This window comes from Micrasema longulum, unplaced genomic scaffold (assembly GCF_059751315.1).
Source record: "Micrasema longulum isolate JH-2025_06_02 unplaced genomic scaffold, ASM5975131v1 h1tg000416l, whole genome shotgun sequence".
NCBI classification, from domain to species: Eukaryota; Metazoa; Arthropoda; class Insecta; order Trichoptera; family Brachycentridae; genus Micrasema; species Micrasema longulum.
Genome location: NW_028277616.1, coordinates 76,703 through 96,683, shown reverse-complemented (window position 1 = coordinate 96,683; position 19,981 = coordinate 76,703). Strand labels below are relative to the sequence as shown.

Sequence of the window (19,981 nt, the reverse complement as noted above, 5' to 3'; positions counted from 1 at the left end):
ACGGAAGAGAAAGGAGATTTAAGCGCCCTTGAGGTATTATATTAGGAAAATGGCGCTATATAAGTTATCCATAATAATAATGTTTCTTCAGACGTGATTTAAACAGAGATACTGTAGTAACATCTTTGATGGTGGATGGGAGATGATTCCACAATCGAGCCGCATGGACACTTTATGAGTTAGAGAAAAAAGAGGAATTGTGGATGGGTATTAAGGGAGTGCTTCGAGAATTAGAACGAAGAGGTAAACCGTGAACAGATAAGCGTTTTACGCAGGTATATAGGAGCGTTAGGACTATGACGTACATTGAACAGAAGTGAGAGGAAGTGATAGTCTCTCCGCTGTCTAATTTTGAGCCATTTCAGTTGCCTACGATAATCAGAAATGTGGTCATATTTCCTAAGACCAAAAATGTACCTTATGCACGTATTCTGAAGTCATTCAAGTTTATCGAGTTACTCACAGCTTAAATCAGTCATGGAAACATCAGCGTAATCTAGAATGGGTAGTAGTAATGCTTGTACAAGGGAGCATTTAGTATTAATGGGTAAGAGGTAAACCATAAACTGATAAGATGTGGTGGAAAAGTAATATGAAAAAGTACATTATTTTTCTTAAACTAAAAAGTTAAAATTAAATTTATATTTTTATATAATCACTTTGTAAAGCGCCCTTGAGGTATTATATTACAAAAATGGCGCTATATAAGTTATCCATAATTATTATTATTATTATAAGCGTTGAAATTTTTCACGGTGAGCGGTTTTCTTAGGTGAAAGCGCTCATTGGTCAAATTAAATCAAGGAGTAATATTGATAAGCTTATTGATATTATTATATGATATGATTTTTTTATATATACTACGAAGGCATTTGTATAAAAAAAGAGCATTAAACAATAAAAAAACATCTAGTTTTTTGTATATTTGAAAGATATTAAACATTGTGATGTAAAATTAAAAAGGAATATTAATTTAAACGTACATATATTTTTTTAAATTGGACGGGAAAAAGGGTAAACAAAAAGTCAGTAAAAAGCTTATACTATTTAGCTTGTTGTGGACCCGTGGTAGTGTTGTAGACTCGGGGGTCAAATCCCACTTTACCACAACTGGATTCCCATTTATCCACAAGTTATTTATGACATTTAGGAAATGATCTGAATAATTTAAATATTTGGGTAAGTAAAAAAATGTAAAATAGTGTAACAGTGTGACATTAATTTGGGTACCTGGACATTCAAACATAGACGGTAACGACGCAGCTGATGAATTGGCAAGGCTGGGAGCTGAGACAGCCCCGAAAGGTCCGAGCGCTACCGTGGGTCGCCCAAATGTGTTCCTTGTAACGAGCTTCGAACGAGGTCATGGTCCAGGAAGCAGGGCGAAATGCTTTGGCAAAAAGAACCCGGTCACAACCATGCGAAGGAACTGATAAAAGGGTACTCGCAAAGGTTTGCCTTTGCCCTAATGAAGCTCAGCCGAAATCAAGTGATTAGCTCTAGAGACTTCACAGGGAACTGCATATTGAACAAACACCTTGCTAGAATGAACCTTTCCGAAACTTCTAGATGTAGGTTCTGCAGTGCAGATGAGGAAACACCTATACTATACATTCATATATGTAAATGTGATAATTTACATCATAATAGAAGCCTCATCCTCGGGGGATCATTGGTTTAACCTGAGGACGTTAAAAAGCTCGCCCACTACCCAATAGCCCGATTCTTTACGGATCTGGCCTTGCAGGGGGAGATTTAGCAAAATGTAAACTCTCGCCTTCCACACAGAAGCCAGGCTCTTTATAGACCCGGATGAATCTCACCCACGTGATAAAGGTTTCAGCTCTTTCACTTCACAAAAGTCAACAGATGGAAGAGTTGAGGAAATGTGGATGTTCAAACATGGGCAGAATGGTGAATGTTACACAGTGTGTAAAGTGGCCACTTAAACCAGCCAATGACAGGTCATAAGCCCTGTAAATGCCTAGACTTCCATATTCCCTTCTCGAAAACTTTTTCCCTCTCTGTTGAAATAAATTTAAATATGAACAACTCCCTAGGGAGGAAATCCAGCCAGTCTGCAAGCATTTGGACATAATCAAACATTGTTGAATAATGAACATGCTTAAGTAATCACAGTCATAAATCAATGCGTGTTTAATCTCTAAGTCAACGCTCGTGTCGGTTTGCTTTTTTGTTTTCCTCGGTAATAAATAGAGTTCATTGACGAAAAATCGGCGTTTACTATAAAAAATAATACAATATATTGCAGTTACAAAATAGTAAAGAGTATCTAACACAAAAAAGTAAAAATTAAATAATAATTACTATGACGACTGGTTTTCTTGACATTTGGCTTGCCAACCGCCGGCTAAATGCAATAAATAGCATGATAAATAAAAAATATAAAAATATTTTTCCATACTTACCTACACCGGTGAAATTCAAATATGTGATTGTCACGAAACGTAAATATTTTGATATTTAATATTAGGTGTTCACGGATGTTTCATTGTGATCGCGAATACGATAAACAACCATGGTGAAAAATTTTTATCACGTCGATAGTTATTTGTGATTGAGCTACTGAGCTTGGAGGGCGATAACTATTCACGGGGACCCGTCACAATAGATCTTTACAGGTCGCTGTGACGTCACGAGCTTAAATAAAGCATAGCATTGACCCTTCCCCACATCTTAGTACAAGAATTAGCCATAAAAAGTACTACTGTTAAAAAGTGGCATTCAAAATGCAGGAGTACAAACTCGGACAAAATAAATTTTAATCAATGTTGTCATTTTAAACTTAATGGCAAGGTAATTTTTTTTACGGTAATTTCGCAAATTATTGAACAAAACCAAGCCGTTTTCACGAACGGAAAACAAGAGGTAAAAGTATTAACATTAGAGAACGAAAACGAAACTACGTTAGTCATTATAATGATTTTTCATTGAAAGTCAACGGAGCGAGTTATGACCGCAAACTAACCGCTATTACGTTACCAATTGATTGACAAATCTCAATAAGTAAAATGACAAGATTAGATCATCGGCAACCGCAGCCTTCACATTTGATAGTGGCCCATTCACAGCCACATTCGGGACAGAAGAGAAACAAAGTGTTCCGATATAATAGGAAAGATGACATTATACTATCTGCCTAATGGCATAATGTTGGTCTTTAAATTCTCTGCCACAAAATACGATCATTACATCGAGGATTAAAAAAAGATATAAAAGAAAAACACGAAGATCCTGTTTTGGGTAATCATTGCTTATAAAAAAGTAAAGAAATAACCCATTCAAGTATTTTAAAACAAATAATACTAAAATAAACAGGTTTATGTAACATATTACAACAGAGATGAAGAACACTTAAGAGAAGGTAATATGCATCTATAGGGCTTATGACCTGTCGATGGCTGGTTTAAGTGGCCACTCTGTAACATTCACCATTCTGCCCATATTCGAACATCTATATTCCTTCAATTCTTTCATCTGTTGATGTTTGCGAAGTTAAAGAGCTGAAACCTTTTCAGAATGGTGAATGTTACACAGTCTGTAAAGTGGCCACTTAAACCAGCCATTGACAGGTCATATGCCCTGTAGATGCCTAGACTTCTATATTACATTATCTTAAATGTTCTTCATCTCTGTTGTAACATGTTAATATAAACAGCTCCCCAGGGAGTTGAATCTAGTCCTTGTCTACAAAAATTTGGACAAACTCAAAATATTGTTGAGGTTTATTTAATATTGATCGAAATAGGGAAATATCAAGATTTTTTTAAAACATTTTTAATTAATTAGGGTTAATAACTGTCTAGAAAGAATATTTTTTTGCGTATATTAGTCGCATATTTAAAAAAAAAAAATATAAATATAGAAGCCCTTTTTCCGCGCACGGAAGATTTATGTCTTGTGTACAAAAATGCCAAATATAAGTGGTACCGATTTGAAAACGAAAACATTTTGATGTTTATTTGCTCCGAATTTTCTACTCGTACATACCTTTGTGATCCAAGCTACCGATAACAAAGGCAGTACAAATACGTAATAAAAAACAAGATGAAATATAATTTGAATACCTTTCCATAAAATAAATGGTTTGAGAAAATGTGCCCTGAAGGCGAGATTCTTCGTATTCTGGTGCGAGAATTTCGCTCGAGAACGTCGCGCGTCGCCTTTGGCAATGTTGATCTTATCCTCTCACGTCTTTATACGATACACATTCACCCTGTTACACGATATTACTTCATAAAACACGCGTTGTGTTTGCCGAAATTAGTTAGTAAAGGCGGTTAAATTACCGTTGTTATCTCGGAATAATGACTTGCACAATAGCACACATTGTACATAGACGGTTAACATTTAGTGTTATTCCTTCATAAATACCAACTACACATTACTAGAGTTTTACAAAATTATACCAAATTGTAAATGGCAGGAATCGTTAAATGTTTTTAGTATCTTATTCCTTCAGAGTATCTAATTGTTTGCACGAATTCTGTACCTTAAGGCTGTAGTCAGTAGTGGTAAAACAAATGTTTTTTTTTTTCAATCGCGCAATAATAAAAAAATAAAATCAATAATTTTTAAAGGTATTTTTATTAAAAAATATAGTTAAAAGTTTTATGTAACTAAAATATAATGATTTTTAGACCAGCAGATAACGCCATTTCAAATTTAGACTAAACTTAGGTATCTGGAATCTCAATAAAGACTAAGTATTTAACTAAAATTTGTTATAATATTTTGAAGATAATAAATTAAACATGAAAGTGGCCGCGGACAACAATTTTTTTTTTGTTTTTGGAAATAAATACAAGCATTTTAAATAACATACATTTTTGTGACATTTTCCTTTATTTCGACTTAAAATTATGCCTTCGGTAATACTTTAAAAAAAAAATATTGAAATACTTTAGTCAAAACTTTTTTTATAGAATTATATTCTCTTTTTTTGAAAAATGAAGATAATTCTGGTTGTAATATTCAATGTAAAACAATATCTTATTGCCTTTTTTATGACTTTCAGACCAGCCCTAATCGTTTTAGGTAATCCTAAGTATATTTTTGAACAGAAATACCTTTAAAAAATACAGCCTTAAAGCTGAAAGGCTGGATCACATTTTAGCAAAATTGAGTTATGAATGTCATTTTGGTTATATATTCAGATTATATTAATGTTTAAAACATTGGAGTCCTCCGGTATACCACTGCTGAAATAGCTTATTCTAAAACACCAGTAATAACAATACTCTTGCTTTTAACAAAATTTAACGGTTTGCTGGTATTAAAGCAGTGGATACCGAATTGATTCCACAATTTTTATGAGAAACTACCTTTGAAGCAGCGAGGAATTTTGTACAAGATTAAGTCTTATTGTCATAATCAACCATACTGAACTATTATGACATTTCTTTTGCCGTGAATTTAATTATTTTACGGTGCTTTTTTTCACATACTGTTTTATTGCTATTAATATCGTATCATTCGATTTATATTTACCCGTTATTTTCATAAATATTGCGTATTGGACGTCCCGGAATTAACCAGTGTTATCAGCATAAAAGTACCTGTTCGAAATACTCGGCAGCTAACTTTATTTTTTTAATCTCCTGGCAGTCACAATTATTATTACAATTCACCAATACCTAGACTACACCGGCTAGGTAACGAGTATGGTGAAGTTGATATATTTCGTCTGTCTTTATATAAAATTTCTTTATATTGTTCTTTATTTACTTTTTTTTTTCTCATGTATCTCTATAATAATGTATGAACTTATATGTATGTATATGTATCTGTGTATGTTTTCATATGTAAATTTATTAAATATTTTTCTATGTACCCTATACCTATGTTGGTACACTTCCTGATTTTTACTTATTATTGTATCTATTAGCTTTTCTTAAGTTATCTTTAATTTTAACTTAATTTACATACTTATGTTTCACTGCTGCACTTGAATGTACGTGGGGCGTGTAAATTAATAAATAAATAAATAATTAATGTTTTAATTAATGGCACGTAATTAAATGTTTTTGCCTAAAGAAAGTTTTATAAATACATTGTGTTTCATTCAATATTTTACATTACTTTTTATACTAAAGTCTGAGGAGGAATTATGGCGCGGGCCGGGCGGTTAGAACAAAAAACTTTTAGGTCCCATATTTATTTGATGGTCAATATTTTAAAAGTTTTTTTCTTAAATATTCTTAACATTCTTCCAGAAAATCATGCTTGGAAGCATTAGTACTAATATTTGCACCAAAACGAGCTGCATAAAATCTAAAACGAGTCAACGCCGTGTGTTGCTATTGGAGACTCACAAATAGACGCGCAGCAAAAACTGCAATCGGATTTTAATCAAGTTTAAAGATGGTCACATGATTATAGCTCAACAATAAATATAAAAAAAAACAAAAGCGTGACACATTACGTCCCCATATAATAGACCAAAAGAAGATTTGTTAATATATGCACACACTCACGAATGCTTGTATATCAATCTACAAGACTGGAAATGCACAAAAATAGATCACGTATCAAAATATACGTATTTAGGTATTATTATAGATTCCACTTTTAATTGGGAAGAACAGATAAAAACGGTTTGCAATAAGCTAAGAGTTTGCCTACTTAACATGTACCATTTAAAACCATACATACCATACGCAGTGCTGAGACTAGTTTACTTGGGGCTAGTTGACCCAATTATTCAATATGGATTAAGAATATGGGGACTAAGTTTTAAATCTTATACGGATAGAGTCTTGAACTTACAGGTACAAATTGAAAAAATTATCGTACCTGTAAAAATAAAGAATGAGGCAAAAGACAATAATAAAATATTATTTGATTTTGTTAACGTTTTGCCAATTAACAAACAGTGTCAGTATAAGATAGTGACAGATCATTTCCTCGATTGCAATTTTAAATCCAAAATAAACCACCAGATCATGACCCGACTAGTATCGGCACAGCAGCTGATGGTACCACGACAGAAAAACTACTATGGTGACAGAACAATGGGTAGTGTGGTACCAAAACTGTACAATTTAATACCAGCTAAAAATCGTGAAGAAAAAAACCTAATTTCATTAAAAAAAGTAGTAAAAAAATTATTAAACAGCAAGTGAAACTTAAGTGTATAAATATATTTTATTCTTCAATTATTATTAAACTATGTACTTACTTATAATTTTTTTAAAAAATGTAATGTAACCCGCAGACAAGCTTCGGCTTTCCGGGAACAAAAATACAATTATGTATGTTACTTATTTGTTAAAATCAATAAAACTTTAAAAAAATATAAAAAAATAGTCATTGTATAAGAGGACCGTAGTTGTATTGTATAGGTAACAATTTGCAAAGTAATTTATGTACATCGTCGTGTATATTGGCCTGGAAGGGTCGCGCAGGTCCGTATACAGGTGTAATTAGCTCGTAAAGCTCCCGAGGGCGGATGGAAGAAGGCAAAGTGCGACAATTCATTAGAACAGAGGAGATACAGGTAAGTATAGGGACATCCCGCGCTCCGTAATGAATAAACATCGTTTCTCACCTGGGCCCGAGGTACGTGTGATATCGTGAAATCATCTATATGGCCTAATTTTTATGTTACGCAATCGTTGGTAGTTTCGTACGAAGTTGTGACAGGCATGGGCATAAGATAAGGCACAGAAAGCTCTCCCATCATAAATGCAAAACTAAGAAGTTCGGAAAATACTTTAAACCTGTGGGACACACCCGGAAACCAATGTCCACTGTAACTATCGTCTTAAGGACAATGCCGAAGGTAAACCATTGATAAATTTCCTGGATGTAAAAAAATAAATAAAGGTAAAAAAAAAGACAAATAATACTACATCTACAATATTTTGAGTTTGTACAAATTTTTGTAGACAAGGACTGGATTCAACTCCCTGGGGAGGTGTTTATATAAACATATTACAACAGAGATGAAGAGCATTTAAGAAAAGGTAATATAGAAGTCTAGGCATCTACAGGGCTTATGACCTGTCAATGACTGGTTTAAGTAGACACTTTACACACTGCGTAACATTGTCCACAAATCCACCTGGTCCACGAAGTATAGAAATGGAAAAAATAACATTTTCAGGCGTTGCCTAGTATGTAGGTGAAATAATTCAATTAGATGAATCTCAACCGCATAAATAAAGGTTCCAGCTCTTTAACTTCACAAACATCAACAGATGAAAGAATTGAAGGAATATAGATGTTCAAATGTGGGCAGAATGGTGAATGTTACACAGTGTGTATAGGGGCCACTTAAACCAGCCATTGACAGGTCATAAGCCCTGTAGATGCCTAGACTTCTATATTACCCTTTCTTAAATGTTCTTCATCTCTGTTGCAATATGTTAATACTACATCTAATATACATCTAAAATACATATACATATAAATCTGTTACTGTATACACACAAACATTATTCTCTACCTTCCATGACTCATTACACAAATACAAGAGTTACTAGATACTCCACCCTGATGCTGCAAAAACAATTGAAAATGAATACAACTTTCAACTTTAAAAAAAGATTGGCCTGCTACTCGGTTAAAGTGTACAATCTACTTCCATTGTCCATAAGGACGAGTACTCACAATATAAAATTGCTATTAAGAAATGGATAGTGGAGGTGGGTTGCGCACGGATCGATGAGTGGATCAAGCCAAATAGGTAAAAATTTGTTTCCTGATTATGAAATTTTGTCTACAAGTCTAATACGAATTTAATTGGTTTTTTTATGATTATTTAAGTTTATTTTGCTTATTATGTTTAATATGTTAAATAACTTGGCATGGCATGTTTCATCATACTTATTGTAAAATGTTTCCCCCGGCACGGGACACCCCAGTAAGGGAACATTATTCTGTATAAAATCAAAATTAGAAAAGTATAAATAAATAAAACAAACACCACATTTAACACGCATCACTCCATAAACCACACTCCTTATATACAACAATGGAGATACCAATACAAATAGAGTCACGTGTTATACATATTCTCATCACATTTCGTTGTACCGTTCAAAAATTGTATTATATATTGCGTTGTGTACGTAATTGGTGCTGTGTTAGTAAAATAAATAAATTTAAACTATAACCAATCAAAACATCCAAATTAGTGATTAGCTAATATGTATTTCAAATTGCTGATGGAAAGGAAATAGAAAATTACCTCGATTCCCCTTTAGGAAGTAAAGAGAACATTATGGAGAAGTATTATATAAGCAGAAGCACTCTTAGGTAATATCAGAGTACTTAGTTCGGTCAGTAACTTTCGCGCTCCATTGCTGATGCTGAATATTATTCGAGATGTAATAAATACGCATCGCAGCGTAACGCTACGTCGTTTTCATTCTGAAATCCCCAACTGGGGTAGGAGCTCTCAAAATCCACTAGCTGAAATCCTACAACATCAAGTAAAATTCAACAAACATTTGAAGGCATTGGAAGCAAAGATAGCAACCTTCAAAAAAATTATTTTTTTGGTTAGGATGTCATTTTGTAGATTATCAACTTTATTTTATTAAAAATCATGAGTTGAGTCGCAAATGTAAATTAAAATTCTGATGGTTTGAAAATAGTGTTCGGAAGCATACATAGCAATATCCATCAGTCATTTTATTCGACCTATGACAGGCTTGAGATTTAAATTTTCAAAATGGCTGTGCCATATGAATATAAAGAATTTTTTTGAATTCATGTTTTTATTAAAGCTAATATATTAGTATCTTAATGTTTAAGTTCAGTGAAAATTACATTTCTAACATAGAGACTCTCTTTGGCATTAGTGTAGCAGTTTTTGTTATTTTTCTCGAAAACACCAAAACGGGAGTTTGCTATCTTTGCTTCCAATGCCCTCATTTGTCCTCTGATTTGTTTAGATATTTGCTTTATAATTTATTGACAAAATAAGTACTTATGGTATAAATTTACTGAAAACAATTTAAATATTGCATAATAAAACCGTTGTGAAGGACTTATTACGATAATGGCATGGCGCACAATTTATTTTTCACTATAAATTATCCATAGTAATACATATAAAAAATAGCCACTTCTGCGATTTAACATTTGATTACGAAGAACGTGAAAAAACATCAAATCAAAATTATGTTTTCCTATTTGGCTGGAACTACAAACGATTGTGTTTGTGAACAAAAGACTGTAAGACGAAATAATTAAAATCATCGCAAACAATTTTAAAAGTAATTATATTTTAGTTACATAAAACTTTTAAGTATATTTTTTAACAGAAATACCTTTAAAAAATATTGTTTTTATCTAATTTATGTTTTTTATTTTTTTTATTATTGCGCGATTAAAAAAAAATTCGCTTAAAAATGGCAAAATCGTGTGATTTCCTAATTTAGCGTTCGTTTTACCAGATTACAGCCTTAATGTTCCCGTCCTTCTAGCTACACACGGAAGGAGGGCAGGAGAATGAAGACGAAGAGGGAATTATTGCCAACACCGGAACGAACAGTGGGATACAGCACAGCTGTTGCGGTAATCTGGAATAGTAACCGGTTGAACGTTGAATACGAGCTACGGAGATAATACGCTAAGGTTAAATTACTCCGGCGAGCCTAACTATCACTGCAACACCTTTAGCACATCGCGTTTGTAAAGCAAACATTGTTAAGTTACCTGAGCGCCACCATAACTTTAAATTTAATTAATTCGCGTTATTAAATGTACGTAAGCACCGGTAAGCCCTAAACAAACAAACGTACAATTTGAATTTGTCTTTTTTTCCCTTTATTCTATTTTTTTCTTCGTGCTGCTGCGGATATCCTAATCAATCTGATGAACACATCCTGTGGTCTTCCTCCTCTCTATCCACTCTTCATACTCTCTATGATTACCGTATGGAGCTTCTCGCGACTATCCGTGGCCCTTTTATAGGTCCTGTCAGATATATAGATCTGGTGGCTTCCGAAAAGAATTTCGAGGCTTTTAAAAAGTTTTGTAATCATTTTGGCGAATTGACCATGTCCAATCAATTTAATCTCAGTCAGTGAAGAATTCAGTTCCCTCTTATTTTATGTGCTTCTGGATTACCTTCTTTCAGCACAAATATGCTTAGGCTTCCAGATTACAAAGAGCTCCTTCGGGCAGCTTTTTTCTTTCGGCACCGAGCAATTTTTCCGTGGATGTGTGCACCGCCAGGGAGACTAATGTCCTCAGACGCGGTGTGCCGTATGAGGTAGGCAAGCTATTGTTTGAAAGCCTTTTAATAAATCAATCAAGCGTGTCGGTTATTACAATCAAACTTTTTAAAATTAAAAGCAAATAATGTTACTACCCTCTGAAGCCCCTCAGATCTGGGGTACAGTGTAACAAGTGACTTCAGAAAATCACTTATATTACAATTCACAAGCGTGTTTTCTAATATTTATTTGAAGTAAAGTCAAGCTAAAGGATAAACTACATATTGATTTACTATAAGAAAAGTGTTCATTAAATAAATATAGATTATTCCAAAATAAAAACAACTTTTTTTTTCACTGTTCCCCATCTAATCCTAACATTTTCTATTGCCATGTCAAAATCTTTAAATACCCGGGAAAAATAAGTACTTACCTAATACGAATGATTTAATTTAATATTTATGGTGCATTGTTTCACATTTGAATAGCCTCTCCGAAGATTTTTTATAACCGAATAAACATTATTGATCAATTTACTATAGAACTTTTGTAATGGGTCAACTCTGTATATTGTCGTGTACGTGTACTGCATAAGTTATATGTATTTCCCTTACCGTGTTTTTAAAAAAATAACATAGTGGAAAGTGAGATTGAAAATCAACGAGACTATAACATACTTCAAAAATACGATAGGTTATTCCCGCATTGTTAATACCGAATAAATGACTCGTAATACAAAAAATGATTTAAAACTTTGACCAATTTATAACACACTTATTCTCTTTCGTGCTAATTTGATGATTTATACACAGTTTTTGCCATTTTTTAAGGCGTTCGGTTTATCACTGTACCTATTAAGTGACCAAAACGAGGATAATTACCATGAATTATTTAATGTATGTATAATGGTTTATTACTTAAAATGGACAACAGGAAACTTCTAGCTAGTCAGGATCAAAAATATAAAGTGTTTCTCTCTGAAAAAATGCTATCAAATTAAGCAAATAAATTTGAAATAATAAATATATATTTGAAGCACTTACGTTGTGGTTATTCATTATATAATTAAAATAAAAACGCTTTGTATGTATCGAATTTAAGCTCCCCTCACCCTTTACTCCACAAATACAAAATACTACTTGACAAAAAGACATGATTTATTACCTCCATAAGCATTAGACTTATGTAGACACTGTTAAAATCTAAAAAGAGGACTATTTCTTAGAGTAATAATACCCCACTGGCTAATAGTCGCCCATACGGACAAAAACCACTATATGATTATCAACCACAAAGTGGATCTACGGTTTACAGCAAAACAACGGGCCGTAGGTACTCGGGTCGAGAATTGCAAGCGCAAACCGAAACAAAAAAAGTCCGATACACGTTTGTTGTTAAACTAAAAACCAGACTAAAACAAAAAAAAAAATTGAAACGCTTTTGTTAGAATTTTTTTCTATGCAAAAGAGGGCTTCTCTTGCGAATTATCGCTGAGGATTATTTATTTATTTAATTCATTTTACAATACGCCCAAGGGGCATTCACAAAAATTATACTTATAAGTACAAACAATTTAAAAAATTAACAACACATTAAAAAAATAATTATATACATGTAGAAACAATAAAAAGCAAACTGCAATGCAAAATAAAAAGTGGAACTTTGCATAATAAAAAAGATGGATATAAGAAAAATATTAGAATTAAATGATTTTTTGTAAAAAACTTTAGAATTAAAACAAAATATACATTTACGCATAAAAGTGTTATTAACAAATTAATGTTAAAAAAACAAATAATAAAAATTATACCACGATTAACGAGCACGTGTAACTCCAAAACCGGTCGTTAATTAAATAAATAACAGCTGGAAATATTTCTCTTCATTTGTGAAACATCTTCAAAAAAGGGGAAAAGACTACACAATGAACCCGATATGACTTGGGACCGTACACGCGATGGGGGCCATGTCATTATAGACGCTGGAGACAAACCCAATAATTTATTTACGATATAAAATGGAGTAGGTACACACGAGGTGCGGTAAAGCTCTTTCTTTATACATATAATATGTAGAAAAGCTACCCGTGTTTATGTACGTAACTATAGCAATGTGCCGTGACCCGATTCGGTCCGGCTGCGGCTCAACTGGACTAAAAGGTACACGACACGTGCAACATTTCAATTTCATAGCATAAAAGGTTTTCGGAGGGGTGACGCCACACATTCCTTTACTAAGAAAACAAATAGGTCAGCTTTGGTCAGGTCGCGGGTTTTCTCCGTTCGGAACGTCTGCATTTTGATTTAAACAAAATATTATGTATCTCTCTCGAGGCATGCTTAAAAGGTATTTAGGTGTGCAAAAAACCTGTTTATGGTCAGTGGTTTCTAAATTAAAGGTCGAGTTTTTGGGGTAAAGGTCCTTTCTGCGTAATCTACATAATAAATTAAGGTTTTTCAATGCGTTCTTTAATTCAAATTATTAAACTGATAAACACGCTAAGTTTTTTTAGCTGGTCATTAGAAAGTTTACTTAAAAGGGTCTGTTTAAAAGTTTTTTTTTTAATACCAAATACCAAGAACTGTATTTATTTTACCTTGTTTGAAAGAAGAAACGAAGGGAGTGTGATCTGGGGTTACTCCGTGTGCATCCGCTGAAGAAATGATTTTTTTAAGACAGTCAACAAAAAAAAAACTTTTCATATGTTCTTTTTTATTATTATTGTTACATTTTATTTTTTTACATGTGGCATAATACGCAGTGGCTTTTATTGTAAAAATAAAATAGGAGAATTCATTGGTTAAGTATACCTTGATAAAGAAGCTTGTGTAGCTTTGAAACCGGTCGGTAGAAAAAAATGTTTATTTTAAAATAAAAAATTATTTAGATGATTTGGGCGAACAATAATAATTATATTTTTATATATTTTACCATCCAGTCAAAATAATAATTTGGATTTTATTTCGTATTTTATTACTAATAAAAACAAAATTTTGGACAAAAGTGGTTTGATTTTCCATAATGTTCAAATAAAAAGGACAAAACAAGGTATTCTCGAGAATACAAATCGCTGCTTTAGTTCTTGCACGTTTAATAGACCATTTTGCAAATTTTACTAGTGTCATTTTTTGTTTTTAAAGCCAAATAAGTCAAATCAGTAAGTGCAGATTGGCACTCAAGAAAATGCTGAAAATACAATTTAATAACGGAAAAAAGAATAATTCATTAGCTACATGGACGCGCTATAAGATAATGAACATATTGGCATTCATACTCAATTTGGCTAAAAATGGTCTATAGAACATACAAGAACTAAGGCAGCTAAATGCCATTAGTTTCAACAAATGATTAAGTAAGAATTTCAAAGATTAACAATAAAATACATTATTGCAGTTGCAATTTAAAAAATAAATAATAAACGCGTAATTTATAACATTATCGTACACAACAAGGCCGAGTAAATACCATCCTACAGTACATGATGACACAGTATGACTCGCCTACAATCTGTATTGAATGCCGCAGCGAGACTTATTTTCGGAATCTCTAAGTTCAGTCATATCACTCCACTACTTCGGGAACTACACTGGCTACGTTTTCCACAGAGGGTCGAATACAAACTCTGTTGGCTTATGTATAAGTCACTGCACAACTCGGCTCCGGAATATCTAAGGGAACTATGCATTCCAGATGAACTAGCTGACAGGCGTCTCACGCTTAGATCAGCTACGTCTACGGCGAGAGGAAAAGTTATTATACCTCTACGCAAACAGCGCACTAAATTTGGTGAGCGCGCATTTGCGGTCGCAGGCCCTATGGCATGGAATGCTCTCCCAGCAGAGGTGCGAGGCTGTGAAAGTGAAGTGATGTTTCGGAAAAAACTTAAAACCCACTTGTTCTCTAAATCATTTGAATAAATCCGTAGCACGTGACAACAAAATAAATTATTTTAATCAAATTACAAATTTAAAGCTTCAATTAAATTAACTTAACAGTAGAATCACCATGTAAAGCGCCCTTGAGGTATTTTATTACGAAAATGGCGCTATATAAGTTATCCACAATAAATAAATAAATAAAATACAGTAGATCGTCCAACGCACACATTATGTGTCCGTATTATGGATGTTAATGTAATAATGATCGTAATTACAACGTGTATATTATTGTGCGCGAATAGCGCCATGCATTAGACATGCCTCAACGATAAAATAAAGAAAAGCGATCAGACTATGACGTCACCTAATGGTTCGTTTACATTATTCAGCATCTTGGGTTCGATACTGACTCGATACACGGATACTCCATCAACATTCGACATATTTTATTTACAATTTTAAGAAACGCCAATAGATAAAAATCGTTACCTACAGCGTCTATTGGATTTCTATTTTTGTACAAAAAATATTAGTACGAATTTAATATAAAATGAAACTACTTATGTACAGTAGGGTGAGCCGATATTTTTTTTCTCCGAATTTTGAAATGAAAGGGGTCTAAAAAGTTGCCTTTTGGATTACTCGGGATGCAAAAAATATATAAAAAAATATTTGATACTACTTTTGGCCCTCAACCAGAGCTTGAAGTTTTCGAAAAAGTCAATTTTTGCCCTAAACCGGCTGTCATTTCGTATTTAAGTAAGTAAATCAATCTAATTAAATTGCATAATCTGAATTAAATCTTATTATATAAGCATCCAAGGGCGTGAGTTGCACTTTGTTTTGTAATAAATGGGTAGCATTGTTTTAATGTGCCATTGTTTTCGTCAATTTTAGTCAGGCGCTCAACGGAATCAGTTCCGCGGAGTGTAAATTGTTTGCATTTCGGTAGTTTTAAAACGTGTTCGAATTTGTAATGTGATTAAGTTATATCTTAACGAAAAAAAAAAAAATATCAATATAGATAATTAAAAAATGTTCAGACAGTTATAAACTTCAAACTTCTGTTGAGAGCCAAAAGTAGTATGGAATATTTTTTTAAATAATTTTAACGTTCAATGCGATCCAGAAGACAAGACCTTTAGACCTCTTTCACTTTGATATCTAAAACAAAAAAAACTTCATACATCATCGGCCCACTCTAATGTACAGCCACAAGAAATTGGTAATTATACTCAATCCATTCGATACTAATATTATAAACGCGAAAGTGTGTCTGTCTATTCGTATGTTTCTTTCACGTCGCAACGGAGTGATTGATCGACGTGATTTTTTGCATAGATACAGCCCGAAAGCTGACAGATGTCATGGGATACTTTTCATCCCGAAAAAAACATCTCATTCCCTCGGAAAATTCTAAGTGGAAAAATGAATGAAAACATAAAAACGATTCTACGTCGCCATAGACTAACGGATGGTCGTATTTTTAGCATAGCGATAGGTACAGAACCGAAAATCGATACAGCCTACTTTTAATCCCGAAAAATATATCATTGCATAGGGAAAATTCTTATTGTTAAATGACAAAACGAATTAATTAACTACTTTCTCCATAATACCATGCGAGCAAAGCCGAAGATAAATGCTAGTTATTATACTATAAAAGCTAATTAATTGGGTTATATCCTTATTAAACCCCCTGTCTCTATCCTTTCTCCTACATCCTCCATGTCATGGGTCCCCGATTACAATGGACGCTAACAGAGTTATATTTAATTGTCTATAAAGTAAAATGGAACTTTATGTACGAAAATGTGTGTATTTAAATACAAATTTAAAGTATTTTCGTTGGTGCGAAAAGGTAATGATGGTGATATAAAGTGTAATGCATGTTACAATATTTGAATTTGTCCAAATGTTCGTAGACAAAAGACTGGATTTCACCCCCTCGGGAGTCGTTTAGATTAACAAATATTGTAATGAAACCAACTGGTCCAAGAAGAAGTTTAAAAATTGAAAAATTGTTTTCAAGCGTTGTTTAGTATGTGAAATAATTCAGTCAGGTGAATCCCTTCACAAAAATAAAGGTTTCAGCTCTTTAACTTCACTAAAATCAACAAATGGGAGAATTGAAGAAAAACGGATGCTCAAACATGGGCAAAATGATGAATGTAGCACAGTGTGTAAAGTAACCAATTGATAGAAAATCTCCATCTTAGAACAGGCTGTGCCATGTTAGATGGAGACTATCATAAACAGAAAACACTCCGTTTTCATTTTACAATAATTTGTTTTTATAGATTCCCTGTTATTAAGAACGTATATTATTTTTTTGCAATAAATTTATAAATAATAATAATAAACCAGCCAATGACAGGTGATAAGCCCTGTAAATGCCTAGACTTCCATATTCCCTTATTTAAGGTATTCTCCATCCCTGTTGTAATTTTTTTATGTTATGCATATATTTAACTTAAACTAATTTTTATTATTTGTTTTTTAAAATAATTTGTTTATACCATTTTTTTTATGCGTATAAGTGTATATAAATGTACATATTTTTTTGTTTAAATTCTTTACAAGTTATTTACAGTTTGCTTTTTAATTAAATTACTTTACTTATATCCATATAATTTTTTTTCTTTTTTACTATGTAAAGTATAACTTTTTATTTTGCATGGCAGTATGCTTTTTATTGTTTCTACATGTATACAAAAAAGCGTTGTTTATCTTTTAAATTATTACTTACTATGTTTGTACTTATCTGTATATTTTTAGTAAATGCCCCTTGGGCGTATTGTAACATTAAATAAATAAAAAAAAATTACACAATATTATTTTGGTATGTATATATATTTACATATTTATACTAACTATATAATATATAATACTTATATAATACTTAATATAATACTTAACATATAATACTGTAATATATAATAATACTTAATATATAATATAATAATACTTAATATATAATACTTAACCTCAATATCAAATACATAGATGGCGCTCCAAACGCGCTAGCGAAAGCTTTCTCTGTTTCATGACATATATACTAAAACCAAAAATGTCACCGATATGGATATTCGCTAATAAGCGGAATGGGGAATGTTGTAGAATTCTACATAAAAGTGGCCACTTGAACCCAACCTATGACAGGTCATAAGCCCTGTAAACGCTCGAATATCCATAATCTTGAAACAAAAATTCTACCCATCTCTGTAGTGATATAAATAATATAAATAAAAATTTGTCTCAACTCAACACAGGACTTGGGTTCCATAGAGTTGGGATTTATGTCTCAATAAATAAAAGTATGATTATAAACAGAGTATGTATTTTAGTTATGTCGCCTATTTTGTCCCAGAAAGCAATTATTCTAATGAAATATCGATCCATTCCTAGCGTGCATTCTTCATGCGTTGGCGGTGACGTAGCCCCGCCGTCTTGAACACACTACGAGGATACTTGAGGTAATCTATACATTCCAAATTAAGCACGTGGTCTCATCAAAACAAACACCACACGGGAGACCTTCGCGCTCCACACATATCCGAGGAAAGTATGATAAGCGGCTGCCGCATTAGGAAAACATATTTTCGTATTGTATTTCAACTAATTTATGAAAAAACAATTTTAATAATGAAATTATTGATAACCATTATATATTTTACCGAATTACCTATTTTGTCGGTCTCGTGGTGTAGTGGTCAGCGCGTTTGCCTGCCATGCAGGAGATCACGGATTCGATTCCCGACATGGTTGATGTAAAATATTGATTTAAAACTAGAATATGTCATAGTCCCTCGGTCCGTATTATGTTTTTTGTATGAAAAATTAAATATTTTTACAATTTTTTATTCTAAACATTTTAAATTTTTTTAAATTGTAGTACCTACTAAAATACACATTTTCGTTCATAAATATCGATATTCGTTTTTACCGTCTCGATATGTGTCAATGAAGATAGCGTTTATGATCGCGGCCCTGGGCCCCGATTACAATGGGAATTTAACAGAGTTATCTACGACTGTCTATGAAGAAAAAAACGATATTTGTGTACGAAAGTGAGTATATTTGCATGAACATTTTAAGTATTTTCGCCGGTATCCTATAATTAAACATGTTAAGAAGAAAAAATTGTATGAATATTCTGCTTTTCATACATAAAACTTAGTTTTACTTTATAGATAAAATTGAAGATAAATGTTAACTTCCCATTGTAAACGCGGCCCTGGGCTATCTACAAAGTAAAATTAAGTTTTCTGTGTGAAAATCAAAATACATACAATTTTCTACCGCAGCTATTAATACGGATAAAATAATATAGTAAAATTAATAATATGTTTATGTGTGCCTTAGTTCAATATTCAAAATAAAATAAAAATATCAAAAATATTTTTTTATAATGTGTTCAGTAAAATTATGGATTATTTAAAAACATTTAGGTAAATTAAAGTTAGATTTACTTAATATTTTATTTTTTTCTCATTTATTCTCTCGATTGAACGCGAACAGAAGGAGGTGCAAAAATGCTCACTTTGGTCTACTAGGCATTCCATTTTTAAAAAATAAATATAAATAGTTGCGGTCTCATGATTTACAAGAATATTTCAATTTTGGGCGCCATCTTCAACGAGTTGTAAATAACTCAATATTAGAAAATGGGAATTAAGTTGCGGTAGAGCGGGGTGCGAACGTCGGCCCTCTGATCCGTGAGTCCGCTACACTAGCCACGGGACACAACCCGGTTCAAAAGTCGACCCTAAATTCTCTCAGACAAAACGCGGTTTCGAAGGCCGGTAATTAAATAAAATAATATATACTCGAAAAGCAGAAAATGTTCTTTCGAATTACGAACCGATGATCCCATTATTAACCGGTGATCATTTTTAAATTTGGAAAAAA

General features: G+C 32.7%; 1 protein-coding gene across 19 annotated transcripts in view; it reads right to left on the bottom strand.

Annotated features, from left to right (window-relative positions):
• Positions 1–19,981, bottom strand: part of scrib (scribble planar cell polarity protein) — a 366,730-nt gene that overhangs the window by 312,271 nt on the left and 34,478 nt on the right. The window lies entirely within an intron of this gene.